The sequence below is a fragment of the Pleurodeles waltl genome, chromosome 6, assembly GCF_031143425.1.
Source record: "Pleurodeles waltl isolate 20211129_DDA chromosome 6, aPleWal1.hap1.20221129, whole genome shotgun sequence".
Classification (NCBI taxonomy): domain Eukaryota; kingdom Metazoa; phylum Chordata; class Amphibia; order Caudata; family Salamandridae; genus Pleurodeles; species Pleurodeles waltl.
Window position 1 is genome coordinate 1236035247 of NC_090445.1, and position 21072 is coordinate 1236056318.

The following is a 21072-nucleotide window of genomic DNA, read 5'->3' on the forward strand; positions in this document are numbered from 1 at the left end:
AGCTCAGCCAAGACCTGGGGAAACCTTTGCAAACCAGCGCAATTTTGAAAACTAAACACCTAGGGGAATATAAGATGGGGTGACTTGTGGGGCTCTGACCAGGTTCTGTCACCCAGAATCCTTTGCAAACCTCAAAATTTGGCCAAAAAAACACTTTTTGCTCACATTTCGGTGACAGAAAGTTCTGGAATCTGACAGGAGCCACAAATGTTCTTCCACCCAGTGATCCCCCAAGTCTCCTAATAAAAATGGTACCTCTCTTGTGTGGGTAGGCCTAGCACCCACGAAAGGAAATGGCCCAAAACACAACGTGGACACATCACATTTTTCCACAGAAAACAGAGGTGTTTTTTACAAATTGCCTACCTGTGGATTTTGGCCTCTAGCTCAGCCGGCACCTGGGGAAACCTAGCAAACCACAACATTTTTGAAAACTAGACACCTAGGGGAATCTAAGATGGGGTGAATTGTGGGGCTCTGATCAGGTTCTGTTACCGAGAATCCTTTGCAAACCTCAAAATTTGGCCAAAAAAACACTTTTTGCTCACATTTTGGTGACAGAAAGTTCTGGAATCTGACAGGAGCCACAAATGTTCTTCCACCCAGCGATCCCCCAAGTCTCCTAATAAAAATGGTACCTCTCTTGTGTGGGTAGGCCTAGCACCCACGAAAGGAAATGGCCCAAAACACAACGTGGACACATCACATTTTTCCACAGAAAACAGAGGTGTTTTTTACAAATTGCCTACCTGTGGATTTTGGCCTCTAGCTCAGCCGGCACCTGGGGAAACCTAGCAAACCACAACATTTTTGAAAACTAGACAGCTAGGGGAATCTAAGATGGAGTGACTTGTGGGGCTCTGACCAGGTTCTGTTACCCAGAATCCTTTGCAAACCTCAAAATTTGGCCAAAAAACACTTTTTCCTCACTTTTCAGTGACAGAAAGTTCTGGAATCTGAGGGGAGACACAAATTTCCTTCCACCCAGCATTCCCCCCAAGTCTCCTGATGAAAATGGTACCTCACTTGTGTGGGTAGGGCTCGCACCCACAAAAGGAAATGGCCCAAAACACAACGTGGACACATCACATTTTTCCACAGAAAACAGAGGTGTTTTTTACAAAGTGCCTAACTGTGGATTTTGGCCTCTAGCTCAGCCTGCACCTGGGGAATCCTAGCAAACCAGTGCATTTTTTAAAACTAGATACCTAGAGGAATCCAAGATGGGGTGACTTTTGGGGCTCTGACCAGGTTCTGTTACCCAGAATCCTTTGCAAACCTCAAAATTTGGTGAAAAAAATACTTTTTTCTCACATTTCAGTGACAGCAAGTTCTGGAATCTGACAAGAGCCACAACTTTTCTACCACCCAGCGTTCCCCCAAGTCTCCCGATAAAATGGTACCTCACTTGTGTGGGTAGGCCTAGCGCCCACAAAAGGAAATGGCCCAAAACATGACATGAACACATCACACTAATCCACAGAAAATAGAGGGTTTTTTTACAAAGTGCCTACCTGTGGATTTTGGCCTCTAGCTCAGCCGGCACCTGGGGAAACTTAGCAAACCAGCACATTTTTGAAAACTAGACACCTAGGGGAATCTAAGATGGGGTGACTTGTGGGGCTCTGACCAGGTTCTGTTACCCAGAATCCTTTGCAAACCTCAAAATTTGTTGAAGAAAACACTTTTTTGCTCACATTTCGGTGACAGAAAGTTCTGGAATCTGACAGGAGCCACAAATTTCCTTCCACCCAGCGTTCCCCCAAGTCTCCTGATAAAAATGGTACCTCTCTTTTGTGGGTAGGCGTAGCACCCGCGAAAGGAAATGGCCCAAAACACAACGTGGACACATCACATTTTTCCACAGAAAACAGAGGTGTTTTTTACAAAGTGCCTACCTGTGGATTTTGGCCTCTAGCTCAGCCGGCACCTGGGGAAACATAGGAAACCAGCACATTTTTTAAAACTAGACACCTAGGGGAATCCAAGATGGAGTGACTTGTGGGGCTCTGACCAGGTTTTGTTACCCAGAATCCTTTGCAAACCTCAACATTTGGCCAAAAAACACTTTTTCCTCACATTTCAGTGACAGAAAGTTCTGGAATCTGATTGGAGACACAAATTTCCTTCCACCCAGCGTTCCCCCAAGTCTCCTGATGAAAATGGTACCTCACTCGTGTGGGTAGGCCTAGCACCCACAAAAGGAAATGGCCCAAAACACAACGTGGACACATCACATTTTTTCACAGAAAACAGAGGTGTTTTTTACAAAGTGCCTAACTGTGGATTTTGGCCTCTAGCTCAGCCGGCACCTGTGAAATCCTAGCAAACCAGTGCATTTTTGAAACCTAGATACCTAGAGGAATCCAAGATGTGGTGACTTTTGGGGCTCTGACCAGGTTCTGTTACCCAGAATCCTTTGCAAACCTCCAAATTTGGTGAAAAAAAACACTTTTTACTCACATTTCTGTGACAGCAAGGTCTGGAATCAGACAAGAGCCACAACTTTTCTCCCACCCAGCGTTCCCCTAAGTCTCCCTATAAAAATGGTACCTCACTTGTGTGGGTAGGCCTAGCGCCCATAAAAGGAAATGGCCCAAAACACAACATGGACACATCAAATGAATCCACAGTAATAGAGGTGTTTTTTACAAAGTGCCTACCTGTGGATTTTGGCCTCTAGCTTAGCCAAGACCTGGGAAAACCTTTGCAAACCAGCGCAATTTTGAAAACTAAACACCTAGGGTAATCTAAGATGGGGTGACTTGTGGGGCTCTGACCAGGTTCTGTCACCCAGAATCCTTTGCAAACCTCAAAATTTGGGCAAAAAATCACTTTTTCCTCACATTTCGGTGACAGAAAGTTCTGGAATCTGACAGTAGCCACAAATGTTCTTCCAACCAGCGTTCCCCCAAGTCTCCCGATAAAAATGATACCTCAGTTGTGTGGGTAGGCCTAGCGCCCACGAAAGGAAATGGCCCAAAACACAACGTGGACACATCACATTTTTCCACAGAAAACAGAGGTGTTTTTTACAAACTGCCTACCTGTGGATTTTGGCCTCTAGCTCAGCCGGCACCTGGGCAAAACTAGCAAACCAGCACATTTTTGAAAACTAGACACCTAGGGGAATCCAAGATTGGGTGACTTGTGGGGCTCCGACCAGGTTCTGTTACCCTGAATCCTTTGCAAACCTCAAAATTTGGCAAAAAAAACACTTTTTCCTCACATTTCGGTGACAGAAAGTTCTGGAATCTGACAGGAGCCACAAATGTTCTTCCACCGAACGTTCCCCCAAGTCTCCTGATAAAAATGGTACCTCTCTTGTGTGGGTAGGCCTAGCACCCACGAAAGGAAATGGCGCAAAACACAACGTGGACAAATCACATTTTTCCACAGAAAACAGAGGTGTTTTTTACAAAGTGCCTACCTGTGGATTTTGGCCTCTAGCTCAGCCGGCACCTGAGGAAACCTAGCAAAGCAGCGCATTTTTTAAAACTAGACACCTAGGGGAATCCAAGATGGGGTGACTTGTGGGGCTCTGACCAGGTTCTGTTACCCAGAATCCTTTGCGAACCTCAAAATCTGGAGAAAAAAAACACTTTTTCCTCACATTTCTGTGACAGAAAGTTCTGGAATCTGGGAGGAGCAGAAAACGTCCTTCCACCCAGCGTTCCACCCAGTCACCCGATAAAAATGGTACCTCACTTGTGTGGGTAGGCCTAGCGCCCACAAAAGGAAATGGCCCAAAGCACAACGTGGACACATCACATTTATTCACAGAAAATAGAGGTTTTTTTCACAAAGTGCCTACCTGTGGATTTTGGCCTCTAGCTCAGCCAAGACCTGGGGAAACCTAGCAAACCAGCACATTTTTGAAAACTAGACACCTAGGGGAATCCAAGATGGGGTGACTTGTGGGGTTCTGACCAGGTTCTGTTACCCAGAATCCTTTGCAAACCTCAAAATTTGGTGAAGAAAACACTTTTTCCTCACATTTCGGTTACAGAAAGTTCTGGAATCTGACAGGAGCCACAAATGTTCTTCCACCCAGCGTTCCCCCAAGTCTCCCAATAAAAATGGTACCTCACTTGTGTGGGTAGGCCTAGTGCCCACAAAAGGAAATGGCCCAAAACACAACGTGGACACATCACATTTTTTCACAGAAAATAGAGGTTTTTTTTACAAAGTGCCTACCTGTGGATTTTGGCCTCTAGCTCAGCCGGCACCTAGGGAAACCTAGCAAACCAGCACAAATTTTTAAAACTAGACACCTAGGGGAATCTAAGATGGGGTGACTTGTGGGGCTCTGACCAGGTTCTGTTACCCAGAATCCTTTGCAAACCTCAAAATTTGGTGAAGAAAACTCTTTTTCCTCACATTTCGGTGACAGAAAGTTCTGGAATATGACAGGAGCCACAAATTTACTTCCACCCAGCGTTCCCCCAAGTTTCCCAATAAAAATGGTACTTCACTTGTGTGGGTAGGCCTAGCGCCCACGAAAGGAAATGGCCCAAAACACAACGTGGACACATCACATTTTTCCACAGAAAACAGAGGTGTTTTTTACAAAGTGCCTACCTGTGGATTTTGGCCTCTAGCTCAGCCGGCACCTGAGCAAAACTAGCAAACCAGTGCATTTTTGAAAACTAGACACCTAGGAGAATCCAAGATGGGGTGACTTGTGGGGCTCCGACCAGGTTCTGTTACCCTGAATCCTTTGCAAACCTCAAAATTTGGCAAAAAAACACTTTTTCCTCACATTTCGGTGATAGAAAGTTCAGGAATCTGAGAGGAGCCACAAATTTCTTCTACCCAGTGTTTCCCCAAGTCTGACGATAAAAATGGTACCTCACTTGTGTGGGTAGGCCTAGCACCCACGAAAGGAAAGGGCCTAAAACACAACGTGGACACATCACATTTTTTCACAGAAAACAGAGCTGTTTTTTTACAAAGTGCCTACCTGTGGATTTTGGCCTCTATCTCAGCCGTCACCTGGGGAAACCTAGCAAACCAGCACATTTTTGAAAACTAGACACCTAGGGGAATCCAAGATGGGGTGACCCGTGGGGTTCTGACCAGGTTCTGTTACCGAGAATCCTTTGCAAACGTCAAAATTTGGTGAAGAAAACACTTTTTCCTCACATTTCGGTGACAGAAAGTTCTGGAATCTGACAGGAGCCACAAATGTTCTTCCACCGAACGTTCCCCCAAGTCTCCTGATAAAAATGGTACCTCTCTTGTGTGGGTAGGCCTAGCACCCACGAAAGGAAATGGCGCAAAACACAACGTGGACAAATCACATTTTTCCACAGAAAACAGAGGTGTTTTTTACAAAGTGCCTACCTGTGGATTTTGGCCTCTAGCTCAGCCGGCACCTGGGGAAACCTAGCAAACCAGCACATTTTTGAAAACTAGATACCTAGGGGAATCCAAGATGGAGTGACTTGTGGGGCTCTGACAAGGTTCTGTTACCCAGAATCCTTTGCAAACCTCAAAATTTGGCAAACAAAACCTTTTTCCTCACATTTCAGTGACAGAAAGTTCTGGAATCTGAGGGGAGACACAAATTTCCTTCCACCCAGCATTCCCCCAAGTCTCCTGATGAAAATGGTACCTCACTTGTGTGGGTAGGCCTAGCACCCACACAAGGAAATGGCCCAAAACACAACGTGGACACATCACATTTTTCCACAGAAAACAGAGGTCTTTTTTACAAAGTGCCTAACTGTGGATTTTGGCCTCTAGCTCAGCCTGCACCTGGGGAATCCTAGCAAACCAGTGCATTTTTGAAAACTAGATACCTAGAGGAATCCAAGATGGGGTGACTTTTGGGACTCTGACCAGGTTCTGTTACCCAGAATCCTTTGCAAACCTCAAAATTTGGTGAAATAAATACTTTTTTCTCACATTTCAGTGACAGCAAGTTCTGGAATCTGACAAGAGCCACAACTTTTCTCCCACCCAGCGTTCCCCCAAGTCTCCTGATAAAAATGGTACCTCACTTGTGTGGGTAGGTCTAGCGTCCACAAAAGGAAATGGCCCAAAACACGACATGGACACTTCACATTAATCAACAGAAAATAGAGGTGTTTTTTACAAAGTGCCTACCTGTGGATTTTGGCCTCTAGCTCAGCCAAGACCTGGGGAAACCTTTGCAAACCAGCGCAATTTTGAAAACTAAACACCTAGGGGAATCTAAGATGGGGTGACTTGTGGGGCTCTGACCAGGTTCTGTCACCCAGAATCCTTTGCAAACCTCAAAATTTGGCCCAAAAACACTTTTTGCTCACTTTTCGGTGACAGAAAGTTCTGGAATCTGACAGGAGCCACAAATGTTCTTCCACCCAGCGTTCCCCCAAGTCTCCCAATAAAAATGGTACCTCACTTGTGTGGCTAGGCCTAGCACCTATGAAAGGAAATGGCCCAAAACACAACGTGGACACATCACATTTTTCCACAGAAAACAGAGGTGTTTTTTACAAAGTGCCTAACTGTGGATTTTGGCCTCTAGCTCAGCCTGCACCTGGGGAATCCTAGCAAACCAGTGCATTTTTTAAAACTAGATACCTAGAGGGATCCAAGATGGGGTGACTTTTGGGGCTCTGACCAGGTTCTGTTACCCAGAATCCTTTGCAAACCTACAAATTTGGTGAAAAAAACACTTTTTTCTCACATTTCAGTGACAGCAAGGTCTGGAATCAGACAAGAGCCACACCTTTTCTCCCACCCAGCGTTCCCCCAAGTCTCCCAATAAAAATGGTACCTCACTTGTGTGGGTAGGCCTAGCGCCCACAAAAGGAAATGGCCCAAAACACAACATGGACACATCAAATTAATCCACAGAAAATAGAGGTGTTTTTTACAAAGTGCCCACCTGTGGATTTTGGCCTCTAGCTCAGCCAAGACCTGGGAAAACCTTTGCAAACCAGCGCAATTTTGAAAACTAAACACCTAGGGGAATCTAAGATGGGGTGACTTGTGGGGCTCTGACCAGGTTCTGTCACCCAGAATCCTTTGCAAACCTCAAAATTTGGCCAAAAAAACACTTTTTCCTCACATTTCGGTGACAGAGAGTTCTGGAATCTGACAGTAGCCACAAATGTTCTTCCACCCAGCGTTCCCCCAAGTCTCCCAATAAAAATGGTACCTCACTTTTGTGGGTAGGCCTAGCGCCCACGAAAGAAAATCGCCCAAAACACAACGTGGACACATCACATTTTTCCACAGAAAACAGAGGTGTTTTTTACAAACTGCCTACCTGTGGATTTTGGCCTCTAGCTCAGCCGGCACCTGGGCAAAACTAGCAAACCAGCGCATTTTTGAAAACTAGACACCTAGGGGAATCCAAGATGGGGTGACTTGTGGGGCTCCGACCAGGTTCTGTTACCCAGAATTCTTTGCAAACCTCATAATTTGGCAAAAAAACACTTTTTCATCACATTTCGGTGACAGAAAGTTCAGGAATCTGAGAGGAGCCACAAATTTCTTCTACCCAGTGTTTCGCCAAGTCTGCCGATAAAAATGGTACCTCACTTGTGTGGGTAGGCCTAGCACCCACGAAAGGAAAGGGCCCAAAACACAACGTGGACACATCACATTTTTTCACAGAAAACAGAGCTGTTTTTTTACAAAGTGCCTACCTGTGGATTTTGGCCTCTAGCTCAGCCGGCACCTGAGGAAACCTAGCAAACCAGCGCATTTTTTAAAACTAGACACCTAGGGGAATCCAAGATGGGGTGACTTGTGGGGCTCTGACCAGGTTCTGTTACCCAGAATCCTTTGCAAACCTCAAAATCTGGCAAAAAAAACACTTTTTCCTCACATTTCGGTGACAATAAGTTCTGGAATCTGGGAGGAGCCGAAAACGTCCTTCCACCCAGCGTTCCACCCAGTCACTCGATAAAAATGGTACCTCACTTGTGTGGGTAGGCCTAGCGCCCACAAAAGGAAATGGCCCAAAGCACAACGTGGACACATCACATTTATTCACAGAAAATAGAGGGTTTTTTCACAAAGTGCCTACCTGTGGATTTTGGCCTCTAGCTCAGCCGGCACCTGGGGAAACCTAGCAAACCAGCACATTTTTGAAAACTAGACACCTAGTGGAATCCAAGATGGGGTGACTCGTGGGGTTCTGACCAGGTTCTGTTACCCAGAATCCTTTGCAAACCTCAAAATTTGGTGAAGAAAACACTTTTTCCTCACATTTCGGTGACAGAAAGTTCTGGAATCTGACAGGAGCCACAAATGTTCTTCCACCCAGCGTTCCCCCAAGTCTCCCAATAAAAATGGTACCTCAGTTGTGTGGTAGGCCTAGTGCCCACAAAAGGAAATGGTCCAAAACACAACGTGGACACATCACATTTATTCACAGAAAATAGAGGTTTTTTTTACAAAGTGCCTACCTGTGGATTTTGGCCTCTAGCTCAGCCGGCACCTGGGGAAACCTAGCAAACCAGCACATTTTTGAAAACTAGACACCTAGGGGAATCTAAGATGGGGTGACTTGTGGGGCTCTGACCAGGTTATGTTACCCAGAATCCTTTGCAAACCTCAAAATTTGGTGAAGAAAACACTTTTTCCTCACATTTCGGTGACAGAAAGTTCTGGAATCTGACAGGAGCCACAAATTTCCTTCCACCCAGCGTTCCCCCAAGTCTCCTGATAAAAATGGTACCTCTCTTGTGTGGGTAGGCCTAGCACCCACGAAAGGAAATGGCCCAAAACACAACGTGGACACATCACATTTTTCCACAGAAAAAAGAGGTGTTTTTTACAAAGTGCCTACCTGTGGATTTTGGCCTCTAGCTCAGCCGGCACCTGGGGAAACCTAGCAAACCAGCACATTTTTGAAAACTAGACACCTAGAGGAATCCAAGATGGAGTGACTTGTGGGGCTCTGACCAGGTTCTGTTACCCAGAATCCTTTGCAAACCTACAAATTTGGTGAAGAAAACACTTTTTCCTCACATTTCGGTGACAGAATGTTTTGGAATCTGACAGGAGCCACAAATTTCCTTCCACCCAACGTTCCCCCAAGTCTCCTGATAAAAATGGTACCTCTCTTGTGTGGGTAGGCCTAGCACCCACAAAAGGAAAGGGACCAAAACACAACATGGACACATCACATTTTTCCACAGAAAACAGAGGTGTTTTATACAAAGTGCCTACCTGTGGATTTTGGCCTCTAGCTCAGCCGGCACCTGGGGAAACCTAGCAAACCAGCACATTTTTGAAAACTAGACACCTAGGGGAATCCATATGGGGTGACTTGTGGGGCTCTGACCAGGTTCTGTTACCCAGAATTCTTTGCGAACCTCAAAATCTGGCCAAAAAAAAACACTTTTTCCTCACATTTCGGTGACAATAAGTTCTGGAATCTGGGAGGAGCCGAAAACGTCCTTCCACCCAGCATTCCCCCAAGTCTCCTGATGAAAATGGTACCTCACTTGTGTGGGTAGGCCTAGCACCTACAAAAGGAAATGGCCCAAAACACAACGTGGACACATCAGATTTTTCCACAGAAAACAGAGGTCTTTTTTACAAAGTGCCTAACTGTGGATTTTGGCCTCTAGCTCAGCCTGCACCTGGGGAATCCTAGCAAACCAGTGCATTTTCGAAAACTAGATACCTAGAGGAATCCAAGATGGGGTGACATTTGGGGCTCTGATCAGGTTCTGTTACCCAGAATCCTTTGCAAACCTCAAAATTTGGTGAAAAAAATACTTTTTTCTCACATTTCAGTGACAGCAAGTTCTGGAATCTGACAAGAGCCACAACTTTTCTCCCACCCAGCGTTCCCCCAAGTCTCCCGATAAAAATGGTACCTCACTTGTGTGGGTAGGCCTAGCACCCACAAAAGGAAATGGCCCAAAACACAACATGAACACATCAAATTAATCCACAGAAAATAGAGGTGTTTTTTACAAAGTGCCTACCTGTGGATTTTGGCCTCTAGCTCAGCCAAGACCTGGGGAAACCTTTGCAAACCAGCGCAATTTTGAAAACTAGACACCTAGGGGAATCTAAGATGGAGTGACTTGTGGGGCTCTGACCAGGTTCTGTTACCCAGAATCCTTTGCAAACCTCAAAATCTAGTCAAAAAACACTTTTTCCTCACATTTCAGTGACAGAAAGTTCTGGAATCTAAGGGGAGACACAAATTTCCTTCCATCCAGCATTCCCCCAAGTCTCCAGATGAAAATGGTACCTCACTTGTGTGGGTAGGCCTCGCACCCACAAAAGGAAATGGCCCAAAACACAACGTGGACACATCACATTTTTCCTCAGAAAACAGAGGTGTTTTTTACAAAGTGCCTAACTGTGGAATTTGGCCTCTAGCTCAGCCTGCACCTGGGGAATCCTAGCAAACCAGTGCATTTTTGAAAACTAGATACCTAGAGGAATCCAAGATGGGGTGGCTTTTGGGGCTCTGACTAGGTTCTGTTACCCAGAATCCTTTGCAAACCTCACAATTTGGTGAAAAAAATACTTTTTTCTCACATTTCAGTGACAGCAAGTTCTGGAATCTGACAAGAGCCACAACTTTTCTCCCACCCAGCGTTCCCCCAAGTCTCCCGATAAAAATGGTACCTCACTTGTGTGGGTAGGCCTAGCGCCCACAAAAGGAAATGGCCCAAAACACAACATGGACACATCAAATTAATCCACAGAAAATAGAGGTGTTTTTTACAAAGTGCCTACCTGTGGATTTTGGCCTCTAGCTCAGCCAAGACCTGGGGAAACCTTTGCAAACCAGCGCAATTTTGAAAACTAAACACCTAGGGGAATATAAGATGGGGTGACTTGTGGGGCTCTGACCAGGTTCTGTCACCCAGAATCCTTTGCAAACCTCAAAATGTGGCCAAAAAAACACTTTTTGCTCACATTTCGGTGACAGAAAGTTCTGGAATCTGACAGGAGCCACAAATGTTCTTCCACCCAGTGATCCCCCAAGTCTCCTAATAAAAATGGTACCTCTCTTGTGTGGGTAGGCCTAGCACCCACGAAAGGAAATGGCCCAAAACACAACGTGGACACATCACATTTTTCCACAGAAAACAGAGGTGTTTTTTACAAATTGCCTACCTGTGGATTTTGGCCTCTAGCTCAGCCGGCACCTGGGGAAACCTAGCAAACCACAACATTTTTGAAAACTAGACACCTAAGGGAATCTAAGATGGAGTGACTTGTGGGGCTCTGACCAGGTTCTGTTACCCAGAATCCTTTGCAAACCTCAAAATTTGGCCAAAAAACACTTTTTCCTCACATTTCAGTGACAGAAAGTTCTGGAATCTGAGGGGAGACACAAATTTCCTTCCACCCAGCATTCCCCCATGTCTCCTGATGAAAATGGTACCTCACTTGTGTGGGTAGGCCTCGCACCCACAAAAGGAAATGGCCCAAAACACAACGTGGACACATCACATTTTTCCACAGAAAACAGAGGTGTTTTTTACAAAGTGCCTAACTGTGGATTTTGGCCTCTAGCTCAGCCTGCACCTGGGGAATCCTAGCAAACCAGTGCATTTTTTAAAACTAGATACCTAGAGGAATCCAAGATGGGGTGACTTTTGGGGCTCTGACCAGGTTCTGTTACCCAGAATCCTTTGCAAACCTCAAAATTTGGTGAAAAAAATACTTTTTTCTCACATTTCAGTGACAGCAAGTTCTGGAATCTGACAAGAGCCACAACTTTTCTACCACCCAGCGTTCCCCCAAGTCTCCCGATAAAATGGTACCTCACTTGTGTGGGTAGGCCTAGCGCCCACAAAAGGAAATGGCCCAAAACACGACATGGACACATCACACTAATCCACAGAAAATAGAGGGTTTTTTTACAAAGTGCCTACCTGTGGATTTTGGCCTCTAGCTCAGCCGGCACCTGGGGAAACTTAGCAAACCAGCACATTTTTGAAAACTAGACACCTAGGGGAATCTAAGATGGGGTGACTTGTGGGGCTCTGACTAGGTTCTGTTACCCAGAATCCTTTGCAAACCTCAAAATTTGGTGAAGAAAACACTTTTTTGCTCACATTTCGGTGACAGAAAGTTCTGGAATCTGACAGGAGCCACAAATTTCCTTCCACCCAGCGTTCCCCCAAGTCTCCTGATAAAAATGGTACCTCTCTTTTGTGGGTAGGGGTAGCACCCGCGAAAGGAAATGGCCCAAAACACAACGTGGACACATCACATTTTTCCACAGAAAACAGAGGTGTTTTTTACAAAGTGCCTACCTGTGGATTTTGGCCTCTAGCTCAGCCGGCACCTGGGGAAACATAGCAAACCAGCACATTTTTTAAAACTAGACACCTAGGGGAATCCAAGATGGAGTGACTTGTGGGGCTCTGACAAGGTTCTGTTACCCAGAATCCTTTGCAAACCTCAAAATTTGGCCCAAAAACACTTTTTCATCACATTTCAGTGACAGAAAGTTCTGGAATCTGAGGGGAGACACAAATTTCCTTTCACCCAGCATTCCCCCAAGTCTCCTGATGAAAATGGTACCTCACTTGTGTGGGTAGGCCTAGCACCCACAAAAGGAAATGGCCCAAAACACAACCCGGACACATCACATTTTTCCACAGAAAACAGAGGTCTTTTTTACAAAGTGCCTAACTGTAGATTTTGGCCTCTAGCTCAGCCTGCACCTGGGGAATCCTAGCAAACCAGTGCATTTTTGAAAACTAGATACCTAGAGGAATCCAAGATGGGTGACTTTTGGGGCTCTGACCAGGTTCTGTTACCCAGAATCCTTTGCAAACCTCAAAATTTGTTGAAAAAAATACTTTTTTCTCATATTTCAGTGACAGCAAGTTCTGGAATCTGACAAGAGCCACAACTTTTCTCCCACCCAGCGTTCCCCCAAGTCTCCCGATAAAAATGGTACCTCACTTGTGTGGTAGGCCTAGCGCCCACAAAAGGAAATGGCCCAAAACACAACATGGACACATCAAATTAATCCACAGAAAATAGAGGTGTTTTTTACAAAGTGCCTACCTGTGGATTTTGGCCTCTAGCTCAGCCAAGACCTGGGGAAACCTTTGCAAACCAGCGCAATTTTGAAAACTAAACACCTAGGGGAATCTAAGATGGGGTGACTTGTGGGGCTCTGACCAGGTTCTCTCACCCAGAATCCTTTGCAAACCTCAAAATTTGGCCCAAAAATCACTTTTTGCTCACATTTCGGTGACAGAAAGTTCTGGAATCTGACAGGAGCCACAAATGTTCTTACACCCAGCGTTCCCCCAAGTCTCCTAATAAAAATGGTACCTCACTTGTGTGGGTAGGCCTAGCACCCACGAAAGGAAATGGCCCAAAACACAACGTGGACACATCACATTTTTCCACAGAAAACAGAGGTGTTTTTTACAAAGTGCCTACCTGTGGATTTTGGCCTCTAGCTCAGCCGGCAACTGGGGAAACCTAGCAAACCACAACATTTTTGAAAACTAGACACCTAGGGGAATCTAAGATGGAGTGACTTGTGGGGCTCTGACCAGGTTCTGTTACCCAGAATCCTTTGCAAACCTCAAAATTTGGCCAAAAAACACTTTTTCCTCACATTTCAGTGACAGAAAGTTCGGGAATCTGAGGGGAGACACAAATTTCCTTCCACCCAGCATTCCCCCAAGTCTCCTGATGAAAATGGTACCTCACTTGTATGGGTAGGCCTCGCACCCACAAAAGGAAATGGCCCAAAACACAACGTGGACACATCACATTTTTCCACAGAAAACAGAGGTGTTTTTTACAAAGTGCCTAACTGTGGATTTTGGCCTCTAGCCCAGCCTGCACCTGGGGAATCCTAGCAAACCAGTGCATTTTTGAAATCTAGATACCTAGAGGAATCCAAGAAGGGGTGACTTTTGGGGCTCTGACCAGGTTCTGTTACCCAGAATCCTTTGCAAAGCTCAAAATTTGGTGAAAAAAATACTTTTTTCTCACATTTCAGTGACAGCAAGTTCTGGAATCTGACAAGAGCTACAACTTTTCTACCACCCAGCGTTCCCCCAAGTCTCCCGATAAAATGGTACCTCACTTGTGTGGGTAGGCCTAGCGCCCACAAAAGGAAATGGCCCAAAACACGACATGGACACATCACACTAATCCACAGAAAATAGAGGGTTTTTTTTACAAAGTGCCTACCTGTGGATTTTGGCCTCTAGCTCAGCCGGCACCTGGGGAAACTTAGCAAACCAGCACATTTTTGAAAACTAGACACCTAGGGGAATCTAAGATGGGGTGACTTGTGGGGCTCTGACCAGGTTCTGTTACCCAGAATCCTTTGCAAACCTCACAATTTGGTGAAGAAAACACTTTTTTGCTCACATTTCGGTGACAGAAAGTTCTGGAATCTGACAGGAGCCACAAATTTCCTTCCACCCAGCATTCCCCCAAGTCTCCTGATAAAAATGGTACCTCTCTTTTGTGGGTAGGCGTAGCACCCGCGAAAGGAAATGGCCCAAAACACAACGTGGACACATCACATTTTTCCACAGAAAACAGAGGTGTTTTTTACAAAGTGCCTACCTGTGGATTTTGGCCTCTAGCTCAGCGGGCACCTGGGGAAACCTAGCAAACCAGCATATTTTTGAAAACTAGACACCTAGGGGAATCCAAGATGGAGTGACTTGTGGGGCTCTGACAAGGTTCTGTTACCCAGAATCCTTTGCAAACCTCAAAATTTGGCCAAAAAACACTTTTTCATCACATTTCAGTGACAGAAAGTTCTGGAATCTGAGGGGAGAAACACATTTCCTTCCACCCAGCATTCCCCCAAGTCTCCTGATGAAAATGGTACCTCACTTGTGTGGGTAGGCCTAGCACCCACAAAAGGAAATGGCCCAAAACACAACGTGGACACATCACATTTTTCCACAGAAAACAGAGGTCTTTTTTACAAAGTGCCTAACTGTGGATTTTGGCCTCTAGCTCAGCCTGCACCTGGGGAATCCTAGCAAACCAGTTCATTTTTGAAAACTAGATACCTAGAGGAATCCAAGATGGGGTGACTTTTGGGGCTCTGACCAGGTTCTGTTACCCAGAATCCTTTGCAAACCTCAAAATTTGGTGAAAAAAATATTTTTTCTCACATTTCAGTGACAGCAAGTTCTGGAATCTGACAAGAGCCACAACTTTTCTCCCACCCAGCGTTCCCCCAATTCTCCCGATAAAAATGGTACCCCACTTGTGTGGGTAGGCCTAGCGCCCACAAAAGGAAATGGCCCAAAACACAACATGGACACATCAAATTAATCCACAGAAAATAGAGGTGGTTTTTACAAAGAGCCTACCTGTGGATTTTGGCTTCTAGCTCAGCCAAGACCTGGGGAAACCTTTGCAAACCAGCGCAATTTTGAAAACTAAACACCTTCGGGAATCTAAGATGGGGTTACTTGTGGGGCTCTGACCAGGTTCTGTCACCCAGAATCCTTTGCAAACCTCAAAATTTGACCAAAAAAACACTTTTTGCTCACATTTCGGTGACAGAAAGTTCTGGAATCTGACAGGAGCCACAAATGTTCTTCCACCCAGCGTTCCCCCAAGTCTCAAAATAAAAATGGTACCTCACTTGTGTGGCTAGGCCTAGCACCCACGAAAGGAAATGGCCCAAAACACAATGTGGACACATCACATTTTTCCACAGAAAATAGAGCTGTTTTTTAGAAAGTGCCTACCTGTGGATTTTGGCCTCTAGCTCAGCCGGCACCTGAGGAAACCTAGCAAACCAGCACATTTTTTTAAACTAGACACCTAGGGGAATCCAAGATGGGGTGACTTGTGGGGCTCTGACCAGGTTCTGTTACCCAGAATCCTCTGCGAACCTCAAAATCTGGCAAACAAAAACACTTTTTCCTCACATTTCGGTGACAGAAAGTTGTGGAATCTGACAGTAGCCACAAATGTTCTTCCACCCAGCGTTCCCCCAAGTCTCCCAATAAAAATGGTACCTCACTTGTGTGGGTAGGCCTAGCGCCCACGAAAGGAAATGGCCCAAAACACAACGTGGACACATCACATTCTTTCACAGAAAACAGAGGTGTTTTTTACAAACTGCCTACCTGTGGATTTTGGCCTCTAGCTCAGCCCGCACCTGGGCAAAACTAGCAAACCAGCGCATATTTGAAAACTAGACACCTAGGGGAATGCAAGATGGGGTGACTTGTGGGGCTCCGAACAGGTTCTGTTACCCTGAATCCTTTGCAAACCTCAAAATTTGACAAAAAAACACTCTTTCCTCACATTTCGGTGACAGAAAGTTCAGGAATCTGAGAGGAGCCACAAATTTCTGCTACCCAGTGTTTCCCCAAGTCTGCCGATAAAAATGGTACCTCACTTGTGTGGGTAGGCCTAGCACCCACGAAAGGAAAGGGCCCAAAACACAACGTGGACACATCACATTTTTTCACAGAAAACAGAGCTGTTTTTTACAAAGTGCCTACCTGTGGATTTTGGCCTCTAGCTCAGCCGGCACCTGAGGAAACCTAGCAAACCAGCACATTTTTGAAAACTAGACACCTAGGGGAATCCAAGATGGGGTGACTCTTGGGGTTCTGACCAGGTTCTGTTACCCAGAATCCTTTGCAAACCTCAAAATTTGGTGAAGAAAACACTTTTTCATCACATTTCGGTGACAGAAAGTTCTGGAATCTGACAGGAGCCACAAATGTTCTTCCACCCAGCGTTCCCCCAAGTCTCCCAATAACAATGGTACCTCACTTGTGTGGGTAGGCCTATTGCCCACAAAAGGAAATGGCCCAAAACACAACGTGGACACATCACATTTCTTCACAAAAAATAGAGGTTTTTTTTACAAAGTGCCTACCTGTGCATTTTGGCCTCTAGCTTAGCCGGCACCTGGGGAAACCTAGCAAACCAGCACATTTTTGAAAACTAGACACCTAGGGGAATCTAAGATGGGGTGACTTGTGGGGCTCTGACCAGGTTCTGATACCCAGAATCCTTTGCAAACCTCACAATTTGGTGAAGAAAACACTTTTTCCTCACATTTCGGTGACAGAAAGTTCTGGAATCCGACAGGAGCCACAAATTTCCTTCCACCCAGCGTTCCCCCAAGTCTCCTGATAAAAATGGCACCTCTCTTGTGTGGGTAGGCCTAGCACCCACAAAAGGAAATGGCCCAAAACACAACGTGGACACATCACATTTTTCCACAGAAAAAAGAGCTGTTTTTTACAAAGTGCCTACATGTGGATTTTGGCCTCTAGCTCAGCCGGCACCTGGGGAAACCTAGCAAACCAGCACATTTTTGAAAAATAGACACCTAGGGGAATCCAAGATGGAGTGACTTGTGGGGCTTTGACCAGGGTCTGTTACCCAGAATCCTTTTCGAACCTCAAAATCTTTAAAAAAAAAACACTTTTTCCTCACATTTCGGTGACAGAAAGTTCTGGAATCTGACAGTAGCCACAAATGTTCTTCCACCCAGCGTTCCCCCAAGTCTCCCAATAAAAATGGTACCTCACTTGTGTGGGTAGGCCTAGTGCCCACAAAAGGAAATGGCCCAAAACACAACGTGGACACATCACATTTCTTCACAAAAAATAGAGGTTTTTTTTACAAAGTGCCTACCTGTGCATTTTGGCCTCTAGCTCAGCCGGCACCTGGGGAAACCTAGCAAACCAGCACATTTTTGAAAACTAGACACCTAGGGGAATCTAAGATGGGGTGACTTGTGGGGCTCTGACCAGGTTCTTATACCCAGAATCCTTTGCAAACCTCACAATTTGGTGAAGAAAACACTTTTTCCTCACATTTCGGTGACAGAAAGTTCTGGAATCCGACAGGAGCCACAAATTTCCTTCCACCCAGCGTTCCCCCAAGTCTCCTGATAAAAATGTCACCTCTCTTGTGTGGGTAGGCCTAGCACCCACAAAAGGAAATGGCCCAAAACACAACGTGGACACATCACATTTTTCCACAGAAAAAAGAGCTGTTTTTTACAAAGTGCCTACATGTGGATTTTGGCCTCTAGCTCAGCCGGCACCTGGGGAAACCTAGCAAACCAGCACATTTTTGAAAAATAGACACCTAGGGGAATCCAAGATGGAGTGACTTGTGGGGCTTTGACCAGGGTCTGTTACCCAGAATCCTTTTCGAACCTCAAAATCTGGCAAAAAAAAACACTTTTTCCTCACATTTCGGTGACAGAAAGTTCTGGAATCTGACAGTAGCCACAAATGTTCTTCCACTCAGCGTTCCCCCAAGTCTCCCAATAAAAATGGTACCTCACTTGTTTGGGTAGGCCTAGCGCCCACGAAAGGAAATGGCCCAAAACACAACGTGGACACATCACATTTTTTCACAGAAAACAGAGGTGTTTTTTACAAACTGCCTACCTGTGGATTTTGGCCTCTAGCTCAGCCGGCACCTGGGCAAAACTAGCAAACCAGCGCATTTTTGAAAACTAGACACCTAGGGGAATCCAAGATGGGGTGACTTGTGGGGCTCTGACCAGGTTCTGTTACCCAGAATCCTTTGCAAACCTCAAAATTTGGTGAAGAAAACACTTTTTTGTTCACATTTCGGTGACAGAAAGTTCTGGAATCTGACAGGAGCCACAAATTTCCTTCCACCCAACGTTCCCCCAAGTCTCCTGATAAAAATGGTACCTCTCTTGTGTGGGTAGGCCTAGCACCCACAAAAGGAAATGGCCCAAAACACAACGTAGACACATCACATTTTTCCACAGAAAGCAGAGGTGTTTTTTACAAAGTGCCTACCTGTGGATTTTGGCCTCTAGCTCAGCCGGCACCTGGGGAAACCTAGCAAACCAGCACATTTTTGAAAACTAGACACCTAGGGGAATCCAAGATGGAGTGACTTGTGGGGCTCTGACAAGGTTCTGTTACCCAGAGTCCTTTGCAAACCTCAAAATGTGGCCAAAAAACACTTTTTCCTCACATTTCAGTGACAGAAAGTTCTGGAATCTGAGGGGAGACACAAATTTCCTTCCACCCAGCATTCCCCCCAAGTCTCCTGATGAAAATTGTACCTCACTTGTGTGGGTAGGCCTAGCACCCACACAAGGAAATGGCCCAAAACACAACGTGGACACATCACATTTTTCCACAGAAAACAGAGGTCTTTTTTACAAAGTGCCTACCTGTGCATTTTGTCCTCTAGCTCAGCCTGCACCTGGGGAATCCTAGCAAGCCAGTGCATTTTTGAAAACTAGATCCCTAGAGGAATCCAAAATGGGGTGACTTTTGGGGCTCTGACCAGGTTCTGTTACCCAGAATCCTTTGCAAACCTCAAAATTTGGTGAAAAAAATACTTTTTTCTCACATTTCAGTGACAGCAAGTTCTGGAATCTGACAAGAGCCACAACTTTTCTCCCACCCAGCGTTCCCACAATTCTCCCGATAAAAATGGTACCTCACTTGTGTGGGTAGGCCTAGCGCCCACAAAAGGAAATGGCCCAAAACACAACATGGACACATCAAATTAATCCACAGAAAATAGAGGTGTTTTTTACAAAGTGCCTACCTGTGGATTTTGGCTTCTAGCTCAGCCAAGACCTGGGGAAACCTTTGCAAACCAGCGCAATTTTGAAAACTAAACACCCAGGGGAATCTAAGATGGGGTTACTTGTGGGGCTCTGACCTGGTTCTGTCACCCAGAATCCTTTGCAAACCTCAAAATTTGACCAAAAAAACACTTTTTGCTCACATTTCGGTGACAGAAAGTTCTGGAATCTGACAGGAGCCACAAATGTTCTTCCACCCAGCGTTCCCCCAAGTCTCAAAATAAAAATGGTACCTCACTTGTGTGGCTAGGCCTAGCACCCACGAAAGGAAATGGCCCAAAACACAATGTGGACACATCACATTTTTCCACAGAAAATAGAGCTGTTTTTTAGAAAGTGCCTACCTGTGGATTTTGGCCTCTAGCTCAGCCGGCACCTGAGGAAACCTAGCAAACCAGCACATTTTTTTAAACTAGACACCTAGGGGAATCCAAGATGGGGTGACTTGTGGGGCTCTGACCAGGTTCTGTTACCCAGAATCCTCTGCGAACCTCAAAATCTGGCAAACAAAAACACTTTTTCCTCACATTTCGGTGACAGAAAGTTGTGGAATCTGACAGTAGCCACAAATGTTCTTCCACCTAGCGTTCCCCCAAGTCTCCCAATAAAAATGGTACCTCACTTGTGTGGGTAGGCCTAGCGCCCACGAAAGGAAATGGCCCAAAACACAACGTGGACACATCACATTCTTTCACAGAAAACAGAGGTGTTTTTTACAAACTGCCTACCTGTGGATTTTGGCCTCTAGCTCAGCCCGCACCTGGGCAAAACTAGCAAACCAGCGCATATTTGAAAACTAGACACCTAGGGAATCCAAGATGGGGTGACTTGTGGGGCTCCGAACAGGTTCTGTTACCCTGAATCCTTTGCAAACCTCAAAATTTGACAAAAAAACACTTTTTCCTCACATTTCGGTGACAGAAAGTTCAGGAATCTGAGAGGAGCCACAAATTTCTGCTACCCAGTGTTTCCCCAAGTCTGCCGATAAAAATGGTACCTCACTTGTGTGGGTAGGCCTAGCACCCACGAAAGGAAAGGGCCCAAAACACAACGTGGACACATCACATTTTTTCACAGAAAACAGAGCTGTTTTTTACAAAGTGCCTACCTGTGGATTTTGGCCTCTAGCTCAGCCGGCACCTGAGGAAACCTAGCAAACCAGCACATTTTTTAAAACTAGACACCTAGGGGAATCCAAGATGGGATGACTCTTGGGGTTCTGACCAGGTTCTGTTACCCAGAATCCTATGCAAACCTCAAAATTTGGTGAAGAAAACACTTTTTCATCACATTTCGGTGACAGAAAGTTCTGGAATCTGACAGGAGCCACAAATGTTCTTCCACCCAGCGTTCCCCCAAGTCTCCCAATAACAATGGTCCTCACTTGTGTGGGTAGGCCTAGTGCCCACAAAAGGAAATGGCCCAAAACACAACGTGGACACATCACATTTCTTCACAAAAAATAGAGGTTTTTTTTACAAAGTGCCTACCTGTGCATTTTGGCCTCTAGCTCAGCC